Source organism: Cydia pomonella, chromosome 15 (genome assembly GCF_033807575.1).
Source record: "Cydia pomonella isolate Wapato2018A chromosome 15, ilCydPomo1, whole genome shotgun sequence".
NCBI lineage: Eukaryota > Metazoa > Arthropoda > Insecta > Lepidoptera > Tortricidae > Cydia > Cydia pomonella.
Genome location: NC_084717.1, coordinates 6,032,923 through 6,050,442, shown reverse-complemented (window position 1 = coordinate 6,050,442; position 17,520 = coordinate 6,032,923). Strand labels below are relative to the sequence as shown.

Below are 17,520 nucleotides of genomic sequence, written 5' to 3'. Positions count from 1 at the left end.
TTCTTCCGCGCGGAGGGACTCCACGTACAATTTTTTTTAACTGTCACCATCTCCCATGTAAGTACTTACATACGCAACATCTGAGGAGCCACTTATGCGTTGCCGACGAACCCTGAATTGAATATCCGCTTCTTGAAGAACCCCATGTCGTAGCGAAAAGGAAATACCGCAGCAGGGCCTATTTCATATTATGCACGTTCTAGGAAAAAACCTTGCGAGATGCCCGCTAATTCTTGGTATGCCATGTGAGGCGGTGAGGTGATAAAAGCGAGACGATGGCACCAATTCAAAATTTCTTCCTTTCTAAGACCTTTCTTCATTATACAAGCTCAATGAAAGGGTCATATATTCTTAAGGCCTATGGACACCGGGTACGTGTGCGTAAACGTGCCCGTGCACGTTGTAATAAACAGATCCTTTAGTAACTATAAGATACGGCACACCGAACGCACACATACATGTCTATGAACACGCAAATGGTGTGCTCTGGCCTTTACACATTCTGTGAAAAAAAAAAACCGGCCAAGTGCGGGTCGGACTCGCGCACCGAGGGTTTCCTGCGAGGGTAACCTGTAGGTATATATTATTATATGATGTAACTAAAAAAATTCTGTTTTCGCAATTTTTCCTTTATCTGTGGCTATAAGACGTTGCTTCGTACCAAATTTCAAGATTCTGAGTTCACGGGAAGTACCCTAACAGCCTAGGTTTTGATTCCCTTGCGAGTGTCGAAAATTTGTGGAAATTTGCGGCATAAACGGCTGTATCTTTTGATTGCGTTGGCTTAGAAGTTTGATTTTTTTTCACAGCTCCAAGGAACAGTAGACCTGAGTCTTCTTCTTCCTCGCGTTGTCCCGGTATTTTGCCACCGCTCATGGGAGCCTGGGGTCTGCTTGGGAATTAATCCCAAGATTTGGCGTAGGCACTAGTAAAGAGGGTAAACTAATAGGCCTTGTTGGGACGGTAGACCTGAGTATTTGATATAAATTCCAGCTTGATACTTCCACGCGTTCTTGAGAAAAGGGGTCTTGACAGACAGACATACGGACGGACGGACAACAAAGTGATCATATAAGGGTTCCGTTTTTTCCTTTCGAGGTGTGGAACCTTAAAAATGGAAAATATAGCTTTTTCTTTAGGATATATATATCGTAGACGCAGTATACTGCGGGTTATAGTTATGTTGTGTCGCAGTAAATTGCGTTAGTCGGCGACACCGACGGGCAACACACTTATCGGAGTGTTAGATTGCCCGTCAACATGCGTTTGACTTAGACCTAATAAACTGCGTGTTATATATGTGTCGTGTCGCCGTAAGTTCCGTCAGTCGGCGACACCGACGGATAACACAATTAACGGATGGTGTTAGATTGCCCATTAACAAGGGTTTGTCGTAGATCGCGATACTGTGTGCTACAGTTGTGTCGTGCCGCCGTAAGTTGAGACACTCGGCGACACCGACGGGCAACACACTGGTGCATATTTGGTTTGAAAATAATACTCTCTATACTACTATACTCTATACTACTCTCTATTAGTAAGGACTCCCGATCTACTATTAAGAATAAACACTAATGTTACTATAATTGTTTATTCAGAAATAAGTAGGTACCGATAAGGTGCATTCACACCGCGGTTAGGGTAAGCTGGTCTAGGAGTACGCACTTAAAGTTCGAATTTTTTACAAAAATGAGCTTTGCTTTTATTCCGTGTATAATGTAACATAAACAGTAGCAGTAAGATAATTGTCTAAAAATTATTATAATCACTTATCAAAAATGGGAATGCGTACTCTTACAAGCCGTATTGGATAAGAGTACCTACTCGTTAATGCCGTTAAGAGGACGCGGGTCCGGCAATACATTGTTTTACTTGCATATATCACAAATTAATTTTCTTTGGCTGTCATAAATTTCAATATGTCCTTTTAAGAGGAACTTTGGAGACTATTTTTTGTACTTTCTTTGGCACTTTATTTGAGGTAAAAGCCTCCTCGAGAGCATGCTTGTATAGAGATCTACTCAAAATATCTGACTTTGCCCTCTTGCGCGAAGCCCATCAAAATAAATTCAGCACGTGGTAGAGGAGCAACATCTCCATGTGGTACAAAAAGTGATTCAACGATTTGAATTTGGAGAAAGGCGCTGTACGCGCTCTATCCGTCAACACCAGCAACTGACTAGATGGTAAGCGTAAGGTAACGTAAAAAAAGATATGACCGTTTATTCCCCAATAAAAACGTATATTTCAAAAAAATTATAGAGTAGTTCTACTTCCCATTGACCTAGAACCATGAAATTTCGCAAGTATTATCGTCTTACACAACAAGTAGGTACAGTGTAAAATGGAAAACTATAAATTTGTAAAAACTAAGATTAAATTGGTACGGAGCCCACGGTGGGCGAGTCCGACTCGCACTTGGGTCGGTTTTTTAATACTATGAGTACCTATTAGTTACTATAAAAGCCGGAAGACTATCTTCACATCAACGACAACAGACAACAGGTCACTTTGCACTGATGTTTCCAAATATGGAGACCCGGCTCTATGGCTCATGGGTCATGGGCAAACTCCCTTATTAATGTTACTTTTAAAATAAGGGTTAGCAAAATCATATATTTTTTATCAAATTTCTATAAATAAAAGTAGCTACTGTATGTAATTGCATGATTTCTATAGTAATTTAAATTGTATTTTTTTTCCTATTTAATGCATGTTAATTATAAGATGTAATGTTTTGAAAAGATGTGTCCCGCCGAGTTTCTTGCCGGTACTTATTGAGATACCCTCCTCATTCATATCATAATACATACAGTACTATGATATGAATACTGTGAAATTAGTTTTTGTTAAAAATAAATTTAAAAGACTAGTGGAATTAGTTAAAAAATGTATAACTTACTTTAAAATGTCTGCAACAAGTTGTTTTAATCCAACAACATGACATTATCTATGTAATATGTATGCATGGAATTGCATGGCCCTAAGTGCAATATTAAATACAGCGCAGTAAAATAGAGTCATTCCGGCGCCCTCAACACAAGATACCCGGATTTAGGAGCGCTCAAATATCCTGGAGGTAAAAGGCTAAATTATTTGTATAGGTGAGGTGAAAATTCTGTGTTTCATGCGAGAGAAATTTGATATTCCATCACGAGCCTAGAAGCTTCGCATTGCCCCAGATTCCACGGTTTGACCCTAACATGACACTTTTCATTTTCTAGGCTTCCAAAGTAAGCTCTCGAGGTAAAGAAAAACAAGTAACCATATTTAGGTAGGTAGGTTTATAAAATAACCACAAGATTGATGTAATATATTGTAAATAATTGTATATACCCGTATAACTGTATTTGCATGTACATGTACTTATCGCAAATAAAATAATCTGAATCTGAATAAATAAATAAAATAAATATTAGGAGACAACTCACACCGATCAACCTAGCCCTGAACTAAACAAAGCTTGTACTATGAGTACTAAGTGAAAATAATTATAACTGAAAGGCCGTGGGATGGACATAGGCTAATTATTTTTTGGGAAAGAACAGGGAGACAGAAAATTACCAGTGAAAATGACCAGTTCCCAAGCAAGGTGTAGCCGCGTACATAACTAAGTATAGTTCATTTTTTTGCATTAGGAAGAAGGTTAGCGATTTTGACGTGTATTTTTATTATAAAACACGTTTGATCATATGAAAATCATTTACTATAGTTTACATTATTTTACTTTCATAAGCTAGTTACTGATTCAAAACAACAATTTTGAATAAAAAGACGATTGTTTCCCTTTTTTAACGATAAAAAAACGAACTACGACGAACTATTTATAGCATAGTGCCTAAAGTATTTATTAGCCACATACAAACAGTATTATCCTTCACAATATTATCAGATAATACTTAACTACCAAGCTGGTGAAGAAAATAATTACATGAAGGGTGGAGGTGGCGAGGGCTAGGAATTCATTTGCGGCTCTCGGGACGCAATCTCATTTGTAGCGGCTGTTTGAAAAACCAGTAATTGTGCCTTAGCTACGCAGTTGGCGTATAGTTCGTGTAGGTATATAACTGGAAACAAACAATCATGGGTATATAAAGCTGGTTAAGGATGATTCACGCCTCACGCTAGACCGGGCAGAGGCCGAGCCGGAGCGTCCGATATCAAATATCAAACATTTATTCAGCAAATAGGCCACAGGGGCACTTTTATATGTCCATTTTTACAGAAAATAAAAATTACTAAATACAATTACAAATATGGAATCGATGGAATAATATATACTTTTCCAGACAACCCAAAATCACAAAGGAGCTGGGATAATATTAACTGTGATTTAACTTACAATACTCTTCTAAACAACTGTACAGGTCCAGATCACGCGAGACTTTTGGCGGTCGGAGCCCGGGAAGCCGGCTACTGGCTACATGCCCATCCTTCACCTAATACTGGTACTTTCTTGGATCCGACCTCCCTAAGACTGGCGACTGGTTTGCGACTCGGGGTTGCGGCATGTACGCCACATATATGCTCTTGTGGCACGGACGTGGACCGACTGGCACACCATGGATTATCTTGTCATATAAGTGCAGGTCGTTTTTCAAGACATGCGTCGTTTTTTTTTTAAATAGTCTATTTTGTGTCCCACTGCTGGGCAAAGGCCTCCCTTTTTTCCGCCACTCATCACGGTATGAAGTATGTTCCCGCCAGTCTCTGCAAAAAGCGTCGAGGTCATCCCGCCATCTCTTTTTTGGTCTGCCTCTTTTTATTAATTTATCTATTACTTATTAATTGTATAGTCATGTACATACATTATTAAGGTGTTGCAATACAATTCAGTAAGTCAGTCCATGACGCCCTGTGAGGACATACAACAACAATATACTAATACCTTGCAATTCTAAGCTAATCATTTGCATGTCACTTAAATTCCAAATATTATCAATATCAATATCAATTCTTTATTTCGAGATAACAGTGATCCCATTTTTTGTTAGTATTAGATAAGATAAGACTTAAAAACTAATGTTAATACGTAAAAGTTATATTAGACTTAATTAATTTAATAAGACTTATCATTATGGGACAACAAAAGTGATCAGCAATCATCTTCAGAATGCTGTTTGTGCTATCCCTGGTTCTACATACATGTATTATATACATACATACATACATGTATTATGTATTGTATGTATTTGTAGCACCGCTTTTGTAATTGTAGCACCGCTCACAATATCTCTGCTTAGCCTTAAGGTTGACTGGTGGAGAATGCCTCGTGGCATTAAGCCCGCCTTTTGTACTGTAAGTTTTTTTCTTTTGTGCAATAAAGATTAAATAAATAAATATATAGATTGTCATTGTGACAAGGTACGAAATGGTGCTGAAATTAAATTCTATGACTGTATATTGTATATACGTGGGACTCGAACCCACATCTTTGGATCGGTCTAAACCCACGTTGTTAGACTTGTTATTCACACCTTGGCCAGAGTTGATCATCGTTGATTTTTTTCATTATGATTGACATCTGCATATATCATTTATAAATTGTAGTGTGGTACCAATGAGTTTTTCGGAACTTATGTACGAAATATCATTTGATATTTACCAATCGCTTTTCGGTGAAGGAAAACATCGTGAGGAAACCGGACTAATCCCAACAAGGCCTAGTTTATCCTCTGGGTTGGAAGGTCTGATGGCAGTCGCTTTCGTAAAAACTAGTGGCTACGCCAAATCTTGGGATTAGTTGTCAAGCGGACCCCAGGCTCCCATGAGCCGTGGCAAAATGCCGGGAGAACGCGAGGAAGAAGAAGAAATTGTAGTGTGGTATATTTCATAAAAAAAGGAAAAATATTAACATCTTTGACTGTACTCCACTGAGGTAGTTAAATTGTATTGATGCACATTTGTGCCCGCTAATACCTACGTTACGTTTATGCGAGGCTAGAGATGGGTAATGAGTAAATACTCACGAGTAAATACTGAGTATTTACTCAATTTACCCAAATAGGGTATAAACTATTTAGAGTGCTGCAAGGGGCATATCAATTTGAAATATAGGTGTATTTTGTAAGCCGCTACTGGATTAAGTAGTCAAAATTGTAAGATTTTTTTTAAGGGGGGCACTACAGACATGTAACTAATTGTCACAAAAAAAAATCAAAAACCACCATCGTATTACACATCATTAAATGGGTTTTCAAAAATAACTTTAATGTTTCTAAAAACTTTTTTGGATAAATTTAATACTTTTGTAAAAAAACCCGTTTCTAAAGGCCGAAATAATGTTAATCCCTCTTCAACTTTCAGACCAAAGTTCAAAAAATTATGAAAAAATATCGGGACATTAGCCGTATAATATTTAGAGTACTAAAAAAAAATACTTGAACATGATCGGTTGAGCCATTTGTAAGTTTTCTTTTTAAAAAAACCTTAATAAAATGCTCGTAAGTGCAACGTAAACACGCACTTTTGCGCAACATGCAGTTATCTAGAACATCTATAGAACTTAAGTCACATATTTTTAAAGTAAATACCGTCTTGTTAAAAACAAAATTGTTAACTACGCATCACAAATTGCCTCTCATTGATGATTACTCTTTTGTTTCAAAATATAAGCGTCCTATATGCTTTTTATTATGTAAATATTGTTAATATGCGTTAACACTCTTCAATTAAAAACTATTTAGTTCTTAAATCTCACTTTTAAAATATTTTATTAGCAATCGTTTTTACTCACCTAAATGAGTAAATACGAGTGTTTATCTGGTGCTTTGAGTAAATAAATACTCAGTATTTACTCACCCCTATGCGAGACTAATGCACTAGTAGAGTTGTCTCCATTCTGTTGTGGCAACTTTCTCGCTCGAGAATATTTCCCATAGTAAACGGAGAACTTTCTCGAGAATGGCACAACTATATGCACTAGTGATTAGATTCACGTTGAATTGCATCCGTATTAGATCGTATAAATCAGAATACAGAGCCTGTAAGATAATAGTAGGAATTATAAAGCACAGCAGCACTTAGTTTCTAACACCCCTCTCAAGCACACACTTTTATGAAAAATTAAAAGGTACCTGTCATACACGGAAGGATCCTTAGTTAAATGCCCACTCCAGAGGAACGAGTGACGCCGCGGGCAAAAAGATACCCTTTTTAGAGTCCCTGGTACAAACACTCAGCCTGTCAACACCCTTTCCAAACCCCTTATTATCGACCTTATCAACTTGTAATAAGAGCTAGCTTGCCGCTGCTGACGGTACAAGATGGCCGCGTATTTACCCGTCCCCTCTATGTAAACATCCATAAAAAAGCGCTTTACTATTTGCATTCATATCTAAAGAAAACATACATGCTAAATATTGCGAATGTAATTCCAACAAAACACCTAACAACTTAAACCCCACCCTGTTTCTATCTCAATACGATTCAAATTTGAAGTTCGTTGTTACCTGTTTCGAATGCACATTGTGTTTGAATGCGTGTGTTGCGTCCCACTTATACCCTGGTGCAGCGATATGCTATCTCGCTCTAGCAGTGAGTAAAAGGTGGTGTGATTGAGACGTAACTGCCAACTGCCACTGGTCCCATTATACACCTCGAGAATAGTAAACACGCGTAGGGATGTCCGCAGTCGATGTTTCGCGATAATCCTATTCATGTTATGAATGTAAAAATTCGCATGTTTGAATTTGAATGTTGGGATTGGTGTGTTGCCTACAATGCCTACTCGATCTCTTTGATTTTCAATATGCATTTTTCTATGAAACCCTCGTATGTGTTTTCAATATTCTTCCAAATTAAATACTTTAGGTACTAGTAATATCTAAGCATCATATTTGAATCCATAACATACTTAGGACCTATTCATATCCGGAAAACTCTGGAATGTGTATTAAACGAATTGTATTGAATGATGGGCTACATTTACATACTTACAGTATAATAAGGAAATAATTATTAGTGTTATGTAATGACGTAGTAGGTACTAATTTACCTCACAAAAATTACAAATGTTCAACAAATATGTTAAGGTTTATAGTTCTAGCACTTTGACTAAAATAACTAAAGACGGATATGAATTCTGGAGTGACAAAGCATGACGATGACGGATGGAATTATGGAATGACAAAATATGAAGCATAGTCGCAATTATATTATCTCTATTTGTTTATCAACATGCTAAAATTAAACCCCATCACCAAGCTGATAAAATTGCCACACCACCATAATGGAGAATCCAAAAAGAAACAAATAAGAAGAAAAGTTTTAGTCGAATTGGATAAATAATATATAGGCGTCAAAACATAATATTAGAGCTACATCACGGAAAAAAACTATTTGCAAACAACTGATATCTACTACGACCTACATAAAGCTAGTATTTTAATGATAGATTTCTTCCAGTAACTATTAGTTCGCCAAGGATTAAAAATTTTGAACAATAACAGCGTGCACTTAGATACTCCAAGAAGCATCGCAAAAACTCGATATCGATACTTAACACGTCTCTAGCTCTCGCCGCTCACCCATCCGTAACTAATAGTTGGAGAGTCCCCGCACCGCGGCGACCAATCGCGCCAGTCCGCGCGCCACCTCGACCAATCACAGCTCAGCTTTCCAGAAAAGAATCTCAAAAATTATGCCAGCGACTTTCCAGCCCTGGGCTCTAGGTCGCGGTTTCCACGCAAACTTTTTCATGCATCCAATTGCACATAATACCAACCTTATTGTAACAGTCTTGCGTCGAAGTGTGTGTATTTTTAATGTGGTTTTATGTAACACGTAGGGTGATTGTAATTGCTTTTGCAAATGGCGTCGTAGGGCTGGTTAATCAAATATCAAAATGGATCGAAGTTGAGTTCGCGGGGGATTAGGATTATTATATCAAAAGATTAGTTGCAGAAATAAAGGAATACAAGTTATAATTTCATCTTCTGGGTAATTTTGAGGCGCAGATCAACTCAATTAGGATATTGGACATCGAACATATCACCGATATAAGTTCACCCGTAATAATTTAGTATGAATCAGCGACCGAGTACCTATTTTAGTTGCGTTTGCGGTCTATACTCGTGTAAATTAATATAGAAACAATTAATTTGTAAGTAGGTATCAAAGGCTCTTTCATAAGTCAATACAAAATTTACAGTGACATAAAAAATTCAAAGCAAGACAGCCAATACCTGGGTAAATATTACATTATAATAATCTTAAAATAAATGATTAATACAATATTACAAAGATGTAACACATTAAAAACGCATACATAATATCTGTTTTAAGGATAACATAAAATATGATACCTACTAAGTCTGATAACGTATTTCCGTCACTAGAAAAAATCGGCAAATTTAATAAATGTAGGCGCGACGGGTAATCATCGCATAGAAAATTTGAGTTTCGCGCCTTTTTCTACTGAAAAAGTTGTGTCACCGGCTATATCTGAATACTGCTAGTAGCGTAGCATACGAGTATTACAAGTAAACTTGCACATATGTTGTGAGAGTAATTTCACGTCCTTCGTAGAGGCTTCATACTCGTAATGGAGTCTGTGCTATTCATCAAAATCATCAACAACAACTTCTTCTTTAGATACATACATACATATAATAACGCCTATTTCCCGGAGGGGTAGGCAGAGACCACGGATTTCCACTTGCTACGACCCTGACATACCTCTTTCGCTTCCTTCACTTTCATAACATACCTCATACACGCTCGTCGGTTTAGGGTGCTCTTAATCTGGCCTTTCTTCAGGATTTCCCCAATTTGATCAGAGAAACTTACTTCTCCTCTTCATATCCTTTCTTTAGATAAATATAAAAATTCCGTGAAAAACAACTGAAACCTTGTATTAGGCACAATGTTTAGCCGTATAATTTACATGGCTGTAAATCTAGATGATGATTATCAGACCCGCCTGACTGTCTGTCCTTGCAAAAATCTGCGTCGTCAGCCTCTCTATTATGTCAACAGTAATCCTAGTGAATGAATCGACACGTCAGTGAACAATGGCCCGAGTGGTCAGCTGCAGGTGTCCATCGTAAGGAGATTAGGAATTCCGCAAGTCATTGCAACTTGCATTGGCGGTTACCATTTAATTTTTATTGATCTATTGTTAATTGACAATGATCGAATAGTCAAATAATATTTATAAAAAAATATTAGAGATATTAAACATATTGAAAAGAAGTAAGATGCATAAACACTAGTTAGTACAAAATAAATTAGTCTCAAGTTTAGTTCCTAAGAAAACTTAAAACAGCCAGCCCCTGCCTGTATATATAGTTACAGTCAAAAGATTTAATTAGTGACCCATTTTGTACCTTAAAGTATATAGTATGGAAGGTAGAGGCAAGGAACAGAATCTCCATATACCAAAAAGTGTCCGACAAAAAACCATAAATAGGTGGCGCTACAATACCTAGAATACTTGAGAAAAAAATCAAATCATAGACAGCACACTTCACTCCGTCAATAACGCCTAGGTTCTTAGCTACTCTAGCGCTGCTCTGGAGAGATTTGGAACTATTATTTATAGCTGACAGCTGGACACTTTTGCAACAGTTCTGCCTAAGGAGATTCTGTTCCTTGCCTCTACCTTCCATAGTATATAGGCAGAGACTTGTTATGTCACTGGTACACATGAAAGTCACTAGAGACCTTCAAACTATTGTCACTGTGACAAGGTACGAAATGGGTCACAAATTAAATCTTTTGACTGTACATGCTAATGAGATTTTATTAAAATTAATAACACTTAAAGGTAAATAGGTTCTTGCTTCTCAATGCCCTTGTAAATTTTATTGAATAAAGCAAACTAAAACCAAGCATTAACTTTTTTTCCAAAACGCTACACACTAAAGATTTAAAAATGTTGGTCTTATTTTAGTTACCTATTAAAGTTCTAGAAAACGTTAATTCCCTGAATTTGCTGTTATATAAACAGCAGCAATGTTACATAAGTATGTATTTATTTATTTACAATAACAATATACGTAATGGATATATACAGAGGATTACTATCTATAACTAGGTTAAACCCAAAATAGACCCTTGAGGCATTGTACCAAGGATGCTGGGGGCATTCCCTCGTTGTATCGCAATACGGATACGTTGTGCGAGGAAGCCGCCAGCTCTTTGGTCAATTTGTTCTTTATTTTTGTAACTTGTTAAAGGTATATTAAAGTCATGGCATATAAAAGCTTTGACGGTAATAAATTGAAGCACATTGCAGAAACAAAATGTACCTATAAGGCGAGGTAGTCAACACTATAAAATGTCGCATCGCTCCTTGCCGACCCATCCCTTTGACAGCAGCTCCACAATTCGTTATTATTGTTTGTGCAGGATTATTGATGTTATTTGAGAGCCTTGTTGTCACGAATCACAATAAATGTATTTTTTGCTGTTCTCAATACAAAACGTAATCCAATCTGAAGCTACGCTCAAAGGCCGTAGCATCATTGATGAAGGTTTACAGAACTACGATTAAGACGAAGTGTGCCTCAACTGTCGTTCTGTTAAATATTCATGGTCACGTCTTTTACTGAGTTTCTTTCCGGTCCTATAGTGGGATACCCTCCTACAATTTAGGAGGGATTTAAATCTTCTCGGGCAGAGGTGTAGGGTTAGAGCTGGCGTAGCTCTGACGTTCATAAGCGCATTGTAATATAATATGCTTACTTGAAAAATAAACTATATTTATCTTTAGTCACCATCACCATAACTAGCCTTGTGCTGGCCTAGCGGAATTTAACACAAAGATTTTCAATGTTTTTTTTTCGCCCTTGTATAAAGGTTTCCTCATGATGTTTTCCTTCACCGAGGAGTCAATGTAATAAGCCTGATATAGAAATATATGATCATTGTCAAGAGGGCGCTGTTATTATCATGTAAAGGGTGTCAGTTTAGTTTCGTATGAAAAATTTAGTTCCGCAATATGGCGCGTGATCATATATTAGGTCAGACTTTACCAAGATATTTCGTAGACAATTTATAAAAACTGTTTGGTATGAACGGGTTTTAATCTCGGTCTCTAATATAGTAGCCAAATTTTAGCAGACAAGTATATTTAAAGGTACATCTACTCGTATACGTGCAAATCCCGTCCTGTCAATACATCCATTCACTCATGCAACCCATTCATAGCACCCGTGAATTTACCTGTACCGATCAACTCTTTGTTTCACCAATTTCCTTCAACTATTATCCCATCAAAAGACTTCCGAACGAAAACAAACAACTTATTACCGGATCTTTTCGATTTGTTTTGATCGACAAATCGAAGACGCCATTCGATACTTCCTGCGTATTGATTGAACACGGCTATTGATTGCGTTGCGTTAGCGCAGGCAGATCGGGATCTCGGACAAACCAGTATAAGACGATCTCAATATTCATAGTCCTATACTACTCGTATATATGTTACTCATCACAATATACATGAAATATATTAAACTAGATGCAGCAATGCTCTTACTTTGCTTGTCAATGTTATAGGTGTTAGGTGCACCAGACATTGCTCAGTTATTCTCCCGTCCTTATATGCACTCTGTCCAATATTTTTTGACACACGGTCCGATTCGAAGAAAAATTGAGACACGTTTAAGATCTTGAAAAGATCGATATCTAAACGACATGTCAAAATTGACGTTTATTTCGATTCCGCTGTGATCCCAATAAGATCTATCTACGATATTTCTAACGACGACTTTGGTTGCCCGAGTTGAGCTGCTTCTATCAATTATACTACATACAAACGATATCTAAATGAGAACTTATCTAAACCAGAACTAATCATTATCGTATCTCATTGTTCGAATCGAGCCGACAATATGAATAAAATGGTAACATAGAGCCATAATTCTGTCCATATTTAAAAGTCTTCAAAAAGCAGTTATCATTATAAACTTGTTCTCGTGACAGTCAATGAAATGATCTGTGGAAATTTCTACTTGCCTACGGTTGGTATGTTCGGCGAGCGATAGGAATGTCATCTTGGTGACGTATCAAATGTTTGTTGGACAATGACGTCAACCCATTATTCAAGTGTTCATTCATAACAATCAATCAATGAAAGACTGAACAATTTACTCGTCAATACTTTTTCAGACTTTAGTTTGCAATTGCTTGTTTTATTAGTTATGAGCGATTTTTTTTAAAGATGTTTATAAATATTTATAACAAAACACCATTCACAAGGAATTTTGTAAAAAAGCGATGTCATTTGCGATCGATTCTGCGGTGTATTTTGATAAAATGACGTGAAAGAAATATATACGAGTATCACTTTTAACTAAATTTTCTAACAAACTTACACGCAGAAGTTGCATTGTTAAATTATAGAGTAGGTACTTAACGACCCAATTCGAACTTTAAAATACGTCAAATATTAGGTCTGGGTACGATATGGATCCGATATGTCAGTGTCAAAAGTGACATTTTGTCAGACAAAAATTTACGATGTGGAGCTTAATAAATGTATGTAAAATCATGTAATGTTGCGCTCTACGGCCCGATTAGAACTTTAAGATACGTCTAAATTTTCCGAAAGAAAGAAAGATACGTAATGGTTTGGATATGTCAATATCAAAAGTGACGTTTTTGTTTAAAGAAACGTCACTTTCGACACTGGCATATCTAATCCATATCGTATCTGTGGAAGGTGGAGGTAAGGAATGGAATCTCCATATACCTACCAAAAAGTGTCATCAAAAAACCCTTAAATAGGTGGCGCTACAATACCTATAGAACACTTGAAAAAAAATCAACCCATAGACAGCCCACTTCACTCCGTCAATAACGCTTAGGTTCTTAGCTACTCTAGCGCTACTCTGGAGAGATTTTGAACTATTATTTATAGCTGACAACTGGACACTTTTGCATGAGTTCTGCCTATGGAGATTGCATTCCTTACCTCTACCTTCCATAATCGCATCTTTAGCAAATGTATGACGTATCTCAAAGTTCTAAACCGGGCCGCTAGTCAGTACCATCGTAGACGTACGAGTATGCACCTGCCCGCCCTAAGACAAAGGCGACACGTAGAACCACAACGGCCGGTGGCTACGACGCGTAGCCAGCGCTACGGTCGTAGCTCCGTAGTTAAATTTACTAAAACAATAACATTTAATGTTGCACTAATTTAGTGGTTAAAATATGTATGACCTAATTAGTATGACCTACATGCATGAGCCATTTGATTCTAGGTATTTATTTTATTAACATTTCTAATAATATACAACGACTCGCCCATTTTTATTTTGTTTGTAGTTTATTTTTGGCAGAATTTAAAAAAAATTGGTGGATATACAGTTCCATTAATTTTACTGTATCCGCTTTTTTTAAAAAAAAGCTTGAAGACCTGATTCTCACAAATCCTAGTGTTTTTGGGTTCTTTCTACTAGAATCATTAGTATATTCAATCCCGATGCTAAAATGTTCCAAAAATTTGTATGGATATTGTAGTTTTCACTACGTCACGCACATACACGTGAAATTGTTTTTACACTAAAACGTGACGTAATGGATTAGACATTTTGATACATAATTTTTAATGGTAGGATGGAGAATTATTTCGATTCTAAGTAGAATTGTAAGAATAATGTTTACTTTAGACTATTTATTTTAGAAAACGCCCATATTTATTATACAAAAACGTATGATATTTTTGTAACTCAAAATTTTTATTCCGAATTGGGATTTCGTATTTATTCCGTCTAGAATGAGTAGCTAACTTAACATTTTTAATCAAAATCTGACGAAAGAATTATTCAGCTACAAAATAAATATCAGCTACACAAAGTCTAGTAACTCAGCATTCTCTCGTGTAATTTTTAATTGCAATAAGCATTAGTTACACACTACAAACTACAAAATTCTAAATAGTAGCACCGCACTATCGCCTGTACCATTATATTTGCAGCAGTACTTACTTCAATATAGCGATAAGTAACAATAGCATTTATTAATTATTTTACATAATAACCAATTCACCATTATAATTTTCACCCCTGCAGGTACCTTTATTCCTAATCACATTCATAATCTACCCCTCCCCCAGGCAACCCCCTGTGTAATAAAAAGGCTTCGCTTATTATGTAGATGAACGATAATGCCCCAACGAATGTTTATTTGTATATTCCTCCCTCTCAACCACAAATAGAGAGTTACAAACATCTGCTCTATCAAACAACGCGATTTAAACTTTAGGTTTACGTATTAAGGTCGCTTTTCGTTTGTGTTCTGGCCAAGATAACATCGATCAGATTGGCGCAGTGTCAAGCAATTATCGAATTTCACAACAAAAACTATTATTCGATCGTTAGTTTGACACGTTGACGACGCCTGTATTTTTTGTTTGTGTCAAACAATAGCGAATGTTGCTTAATTTTGTATTATTCAATTTGTTTTGGTGAGAATTGTTTACCTTTTAAGTACACATACAATTTTTAGGCACAACTAACAACTACTAATCGAGATGTAAGTCGTAATAATAAACATCGTAATAATTTCAATGAAAACTACTGAACGGATTTTTATGCGGTTTTCACCTATGAATAGAGTGATTCTTGAGGAAGGTTAAGGCGTATAATTTGTTACGATTTTGTGTAAATCTTCATCTCCGTGACGTGAAGCTGCTAGACATGTCTTCCGAGGACAGGCCTTGTACACGAGGCCCTTTATCTTCACCGGTATCCTGGGGTCGCAGAGGACACCGGTTACTTTTCGCCATTTTGCCCAAACAGCACTTATTCGGGCTTGGACGTCGATTTCATCACATTCGTGCAGCACTGTCCCGTGTATTTATTTATTTTCACGACAAATTCGTGTCTTCGCAACATTTAGTTTCAGACCGCCGTTCTCTAGCGCACCCTTCTACTGGTTAACTTTATGCTCCAGTTTCTGTTTGTCCTCATCTGTCAGCGCAATGTTATCAGCGTAAATCATAAGCCACGGAGATGGTTCGTGGAGTTTCACCGAAACAACGTCTAGCACTACACTGAACAGAAGAGGACTCAGGGCTGAGCCTTGGTGAACGCCAACTGTGATCGAGAATGGGTGAGTATCGCCAACGGCGGTACTTACTATGGATTCCGAGCTGTGTAACATGTCTCTGATAGTGTCAATTTAAGTTGGCACTTCTTCTCCTTCAAAGCCCACCAGATTAACTGGTGCGGTACGCAGTCGAAAGCCTTCTGCAGATCTAGAAAAGCCATATGCAGGGGCTTTTTCTTTTCTCTGTACGCGTCGACTAGCATTCTTAGGGCAAAGATGGGATCTATAGTGCCACAGCCAGGACGAAACCACAAAATAAAAAATAAACAGAAGGTCCGTTCTCGCCGTTCTTGAAAATACATACCTAAACTTGCCCGACTCACTAGGGTTACTTCTGTATTAATTTCGAATTTTAAAAAGGAGTAGGTAACATAAGTTTACGGGCATACATAAATCGATTCGTTTATACATACATCTTATCATGTTTGCATTCCTTAGAATCTGCATTTTGACGTCCATGACGGTACGTACGTAGCGGCGAGGACGTCAAGTGAGCAACGCGCGCACAGCCCGACTAAGCTCTGCCCGAGAGTGCCCGAGAACGCCTGTAAATGTAACGTCTGTGTGCGGCGAAAATGGCACTTTGTACTGAGCGAACTCTGCTCCGGCGCGTGCCGCCGATATAAAAATATATTATTTTGTGACGAAACCCATACTGCCATTTCGAGATCTTGCATTTTTTGCCTGCATTTTGTGCCGGAGCCTAAAGTCATAAACACGTTATAATGGTAATTTTGGTGTGTTGTAATTTATGATAAGCTTGATAAGCTGTAAGTCTGAGTAATATTGTAAGCGGGTCAAAAACTAAAGGTCCATGCATGGTTAGTGAACATTAAAATCAAATAGTTTTGATTATTCCAATTAAAAATATTGAATTGAATTGAGTATGAGTTAAGGTTATGCGTCTTTCCTGTAGAATTTGTAGCCTAATTTTCTTTATTCTTTAAGTTATGTTAATACATTCAAATTCTCTTGTATGATGAAAAACTTAGAAAATTGTAATATTCAGAGAAAAAACGTCGGTTTTCCCCAACGTTTCTGACCCAAGCCTATGCGCTAAAAATAATGTTTGCATAACAGTAAGAAAATTTATTGTTACTACGAGTACTTACACAAAAATTGGGCGTTGCGAACTAATACGGTGAACAGGTCGGTTTGTAAGAACAAAATCGGTTGGAGGATACCTACCTATTGCTCAAAATTAATTTCTTTATACACACGATCAATTATTTTTTGAATTACTTAATGAGTTCGGCTAATAATTTTTGATAAAAAAAAATTGTCTTTCTTTTTTACCAACAGACACAAGCTTTTGCCAAAAATACCTACAGAATATATGTGACGTAAAATTAACCCACAAACCCCTTTTATGTATAATAACAAGAGTGAAACCAAAGCACGTCTGTCATTCTGTCTGAATACATTTAGTGAAAACTGTCAACTTGACTAAAGAAACCC

At 37.0% G+C, this 17,520-nt stretch overlaps 1 pseudogene; it reads right to left on the bottom strand.

Moving 5' to 3' along the window:
* Window positions 1–15,810: 15,810 nt before the first annotated feature.
* On the bottom strand, window positions 15,811–16,426 carry LOC133525848 (uncharacterized; annotated as a pseudogene).
* Between the last annotated feature and the right edge of the window lie 1,094 nt (window positions 16,427–17,520).